Source organism: Sciurus vulgaris, assembly GCF_902686455.1.
Source record: "Sciurus vulgaris genome assembly, contig: HiC_scaffold_233_arrow_ctg1, whole genome shotgun sequence".
NCBI classification, from domain to species: Eukaryota; Metazoa; Chordata; class Mammalia; order Rodentia; family Sciuridae; genus Sciurus; species Sciurus vulgaris.
In genome coordinates, this window is record NW_027632824.1 from 161,360 (window position 1) to 168,024 (window position 6,665).

Consider the following 6,665-nt stretch of genomic DNA (forward strand, 5'->3'; position numbering starts at 1 on the left):
CAGTTATTTTTGGGACCCTGTGTTCCACTCCAGTTTCATCTACAGGTCCCTGGAAAGTGGAATAGGTTTTGAAAAACCATCTTAAGATGATCATATCAGGAAGCCTATGAAGACAGGAGTAATTGAAAAGAGTAATTCCATAGCTTCAACAAAGGCAATCGGCAGGTTTATGCTAGCTGTTATTTTCTTTGAGGTGATTATGGATTATTTTTATAAGTTTCATTGTCAATGCCCTGGCTTTCATTGGGAAGCTCAATCTAGAGATGGCTTCCAAACCTAACAAGATGGACCAACTCTTAGCTTCATATTTCCCAGAAACTACCTTTACTTTCCTTTTAGAAGCATTGATCCTCTTTCTGCTTTTTTCTACAATAAAATCCTGGGTTTTCATTTGTGTTGATTCACCCCCCCTTACTCTTGTAATCTGTCACTTTTTTCTTCCAATAATTTCTTGGCTGTGAGTTTATAGACTGCTTTAGTCATTTTTATATTATGTCCTTAGGCATATTGATTATCAAATATTATGGTGGGGACCCTAAATCAGCATCTCTAAAAAATGGCTGACTCCATGTAATTCTTCTGGTAGATTTTGATTTTCTATTAAAAGCTAAATTTCTGTTTGTTTTTAATATTATAACTAAATATATGTTTTCTCAGAGAGAAAAGAAATAATGTTCTTAAAATAGTTGTCTATGATGAGACATTTTGTTTTACTTGCTATTTACTAATGTACCTGATAACTGATCATTTTTGCTCCTCTCCCTAAGCAACATGTCATTATTTTCTTAATAAGGAAATTACTTTCAAATTTCTATGCTCATAGATTGTTTTAATAATTTAGCATCAACCCAAGGGTTTTACTTGGTTGAGAAAATTGGGATTTTTTTTTAAGTAGCTGTCCTATCTTTTTTGATCTCTTATTTCCCAGATTGAATCTAATCTGTTTTATTTTAGGAAATAAGTAGCTGCCAACTATGGTAATGTGAATTACAAATGTGTTTTGTAGGAACTCTAAATTTCTCCCATTCCTTCAAGTAGATTCTAACTAATAAGAATTCAAAGAGGTTATGTCTAAAACATAGAAATATTTTTCTAAAGCCTCTTTTTCTTATGTCATACAGTCTAGTTCTCAAAAACAGAGCAAAGAAATAGAAAGCGGGAACTTGGGGTTACATCCAGTGCTGCTGCTGATTCTTTTTCTCATCTGTTGAAGTTTTGCTTTGTTCTAGTTCATGAGAAATTGTCAGCTGTCAAGCACAATGAACTTCATAGGGAAAGGTGCTGAAAGCACCAGTCAAGAGTATGTTAATTAATAGCTGTTTTGCAATATGTTTATAAGTTTGGATTGCTACCAATTTCTTAACTACAGGATAAATTTACAGGATAAATGAACAACTAAAAGGACATCCAACAAATACAAATGCACATAAGAGAATTAGAAATGTGAGAGCTAAAACTTCTTAATCACATAATCATTTGGACAGCTGCCTATCATTTCACCTTTTCAAGAACTAAAGTGCTGAAAGTTGATATTATTTCTTAGGTCTTTTTCCTTCTCTAATATTTATGATACAGGGGATTTGTCATCTATTAAAGTAGAACTAGTATTTTTTGATCTGCAGATTACTCTTGTTCAAAAGTAAATTGAAGGTCTCTTAATTTTTTTTTCCTTTTATAATGTAAACTTACCTTTGTTTTATAATGTAAATGTATTGAATTAATAATCCTCTAATAATTTCTAATTATTACTAACAACACCTCAATTTCCTCTTTAAAGTGTTTATTTTTAAATTTATTTGATTTCTATTATGTAAGGCTACCAAAAAAGAAATCATCACTCATTTTCTCAACCAAGCTGAAAGCAAGATGTGAATAGGATGTTGCTCTCAAAATATATCAAGATGCAAAGCCTTAGTTATGGATGCATATATACTAATATTCTACTTACGTATTTTGCTCTTTATATTAAGATCATATACATGTATACATATATATGTAAAATTTTTCCAATTGTGTTAAATCTGGTTACCAAAGAAAAATGCATTCTTGTAATGCCAGAGAGTAAGAAAGTGCTCAAAACAGAAACTGAATAAGCATATGCTAAAAGGACACCAGAGCCATCATATAGTGGAAAATTTGAACAATAAAATAAATAATCTAGAATTAGAATATAAGACATAAAAATACATGATTCTATAGTGATACAAATAAATGATTAAATTAATAATTTAATAAATGATAAGTAACAGACACCTCTTCCATACAAAAGAATTCTGAATTTATATAGATAATTTCTTCTCAAGGAGATGGAACACAATTTTCTACTTTTTAAATGGGCTGCATAGATTGACTCCCCTCCAAAATTTGTAGTATGGAAAGGGGAAAAAGTGACTGCAGTGGAAAAAATTGACAAATACCACTGAAGCAAGGTGATCAAGATTAACATCAACAGTGATAAGTCATACTGGCAGTATGTACCCTTGAAATGATATGACAAGGAAGTCACTACTTCTGTGATATTCCTCCCCTAAACCATAACTCAGTTTAACCATGATAAAAGTATCAATAATCTCAAGTTGAGGAATATTCTACAAACTACCTGACCAAAACTTCAAGGTCATCAAAAACAAGGAAATTTTTAGCAACTATCACAGTATACAGGAGCCTAAGGAGATCTGTCATATAAATGTAATGGGTATTCTGGAATAAAGAGAGGATCAATTTTAAAAATTGGTGAATACAAATAAAGTAGGTATTTTGAGTAATAATAATGTGTCAATGTTGGTTTATGAGTTGTGAAAAATGTACCATAATAATGTATCAACAATAAGGAAAACTAGGTGTCGTATATCCGAGAACTCTGAAATATTTTTGCAACCTTTCTTAAATCAAAAACTATTTCAAAATTAAAAATTACTTTAAAAAAAGAAATGTATTTAATTGATTCAGGATTTGACCCAGAGCTACAGTCTAGTCAAATTTTCTTAGAGGAAGAACATTAACTATACTATTCATTATGTGTGTACCTGATTACTCTCAAATTAAGTTGATCTAATAAAACACAATCTACCTTACCACAGCAAATTTTGCCTCCTTTGCTGAATAAGTATTGACTGTAATTGTGTTGACTGAGAAATGGTGATACAAAGTCAAAAGACAATTTTCTTCAATTTACTTAGATAAACTTTCTTGTATCTGAGAACATGAAGCCAGCAGTCCCCACAAATGACATTTATATTAAGGACAACTACATACATAACTAAGGTAATATTACTTAATACTTGGCTTGCCTTGTTACTGTGGCTAATAGTAATGCAGTAATAAACATTCTCTAGACTACCTACTTGGAAGTTCCCAAAGTGCATGATTTTCCATGCTTCTGTATATTCTTTTGTTGTACTTTCAGTAAATTCTCCAGCTAAATAATACCTCCATCATCTTTAAGATTTCATTCATCTTTTTTCTCTTCCCTAAACCACAATATGAAACACTGGCTCCTTTGTGCTTTTACTACACCTGTTGAATATCCTTGTCAAACTACATGGTAACAGTTCTCTCACATGTTTCCTCTTTCAATTAGTAAACTCTTGGGAGGCAGACACTTTGCAATCAATTTATGTGTTCCTAGTGCCTAGTGTAGTGTCTGGAACACAGTGAAGTGTCGATAGATTAACTAATTGAATGAATACATGTAACATGGGAGATAAAAATATAATCGAGTTTTTAAAGACTTAAATAGTGAACAACACTTTGAGAAAACATTAAGGAGATCAGGGGTGCTTATCATTTTGAAATGTCTTGGGCAAACGTTCTTTCAGAAGGTATCCTGGAATATATCACTGATCAGAGTCAGTCTCTAATATTCTGTTGTGGTTTGAAACACAAGTGTCTGTCTGTAACTTATTTACTAATGAAATAGGTCTTTTAAAAAGTCAGGATCGATATAAAAAATCAAAGTGGGGTATATGTCTTCTTCATTCCTCATGATGCCTAGAGTTCCTCATTGCTGTTTCTCTCTCCAATCTCAAATCCTCCTGCTCCTTTGAAGTACTGGCCACCACCTCTCTTCATTGTAGTTATTTTAAGACCCATTCACTCCCCTTCATTCTGTAAATATTTTATTACCAACCTTTGTGCCTTTCTCTTTAAGCATAACTACTCCTGCAGTTGACTGTAGTATCTAGGTAATAACTTCCATCAATACAACATATTAGTTAGGATTAGGTTTGGCTATATATAATTGAAAAGTCCCAAACAATGATGTAAACAAGACTGAAGCTTATGTTCATCTCATATAAAAAAGTCCACAGGTAGACTGATACATAACAGCTCCATAGTTCTTTTTTCTGCTGTATATTCTCAGCTACCTCATGGTCCAAGGTGACTGCTGGATTTCAGCCATTATATGAACAGCCACACAGAAGGGAGGAGAAATGTAAGTGCACACCCTTTCTTTTAAGGAGATTTAACAGAAGTTTCATATAGAATTTCCACTTAGATCTCACTGGAAGAAAGTAATCACATATCTAGCTACCAGGGAAGTTAAGAAATGTGTCTATACAGAAAGGCAACATACCAAGGTTATTGACAAGTAAGAGGAAATGAATGTTAAAGTGGGCCTTTAACACTCTTTCATCTCTTTTTTCAGTTCTGTTACCTTATTCCAATGATTTTATGATCCATCTCACTTCACCTACCTTCACGTATGGTCATATCGAAGACAATGCTAATAATTGCAGCATCACTGAAATATCAATGTCAAACATCTTACTCTTCAAACCATCTCTTACCTACTAAGCTCATTCCCTCTGGTACTTACTGCCATCAGGCAGTTCTTTGATTCAACTGGCCCCTCCATCAATCTGCTCTTTTCCCAGACCAACAGGTTTAAAACCCACCACCCAGTATTATAATCCCACCCTGCTATGCACTCTCAACTCCTTTGTTGCCCTTCTCCATACCTGCTTGGATAAACTTTACCTTTGGTATATGCCTGCACCCAAAAAGCTAAATACAGTAAGACAAAAATACAACTATGGTGGATTGGCTTGTCTTAAATTCATAACCACCAAACATACCTAGACCTTCAGTACAATCTGCCATTAACACTTAGGTTTTCTAGTCAATTCTCTATCCTACTCTACTAGTTGATTATTTCACACCTCCTACCTGTTCAAACTTCAAATACTTGTCTCCTCTCCTCAGTCAGCTAATCATCTTGCTGCTGATTTTCTTCCTCTAAGAGAACAGAAGCAAGGCTCAGGATATAGCTCAGTTGGTAGAGTGCTTGCCTCACATACACATAAGCCCTGGGTTCAATCCCCAGTCAGTCCCCGGGGACAGACAAAGGAATTGGAGGTGAGAGGGGAAAAAGTAAGGATAACCAAAAGGAGGTACTCAAGGCAGCCAAGAATTTGGAGGGGTGAGCAAGCAGTTGTGGTAAAATTGCACCTCTTCCCTTAAACTGTTTTTGATCAACTGCAAGAACATGAGTTCATAAAGAAACAGAACAAAGAATGGAGGGGTGCAGTGTATATTAAGTAGATTTTTCAACTCTGTAATGCAAGAACAGACTTTACAACCAATAGTGCCACTCACTCAGAAACCATGGCCTGTGTGACTTGGAGTTCCCCAGCTTTGGCTGCCTTCCCCATCACTACGCCTAAGTGGCATATCTTGTTAGAAATGTAGTGAGCACTATTCCTGTACTCTTCACTCAGCAAATGTTTACTGAAAGCTAATTATCTACATGGTGTGTGCAGAATATGAAAAGAGATCAAATCTGGATCTATGCTGTTATCAGCAGTCAAAGTAGTGATTCTTACACTTTAAAATATACTTGTTAAAATGCAGATTCTGGTTCTGTACATGAGGATGGGATCTTGGATACTGCTTAGATTCCCAGGTGATACATGAATGCTGCTGGTCTGTATATGTAACACATATTGAGTAATAAAGGTTTCTTGTAGGGAATGAAAAGTCCCATTATCATAAAATCTTGGACTCCTCCCAACCCTAGAATTGTCTGTGACATACTTATACATTTTGTGTGTCTTCTAATGTTTTTTTTTTTTTTATTGCTCTTTCTCTTGGAGTTTATTTCTTCTGGAGTTAATCATTGCAAAAATACTATTTCTTAGCTTATAAGAGTATTCTCCTTCTAACAATTCACTAATTTATCAGGGTCTATCTACTATTAGACACTCCATCTCGAATTATTCCCCAGGACACCAATTTGGGCTGACTAGTCCTTCCTGTGGCTCTGCACAGTATCAGCTTCTAACCTTGACCTCTACTTCCCTCTGCCTGGAGATGAAGTCCATGGTGTTATTCCTCTCCTGGTCACAGCTCCGAGAGTCTCAGCTCATAAAATGTTTTGGCACACCTGAGGCCACGTGAGGCAGCCATAGAGAAAGCTGCACTGGTTCTGTGGCACTGAGCCCCTGGTGTCCTTTGAGCTGTGCACTCGCCAGGCAGCGCGGGGCTGCAGCTCTGGCGCTTCAGGCTTGGCATCCCCATGGGGCGGTCCCTGTCCAGTGCCTCTGCGCAGCGCTGAAGGCTGTGTGCACCCACCATTAAGGCAGCTAGAGAGGCGGGTGTGCTGGGAACCCACAGTGTCAGTCAGCCAGATCACACAGGAGCGGCCTCGAGCCACAACTTGTAGC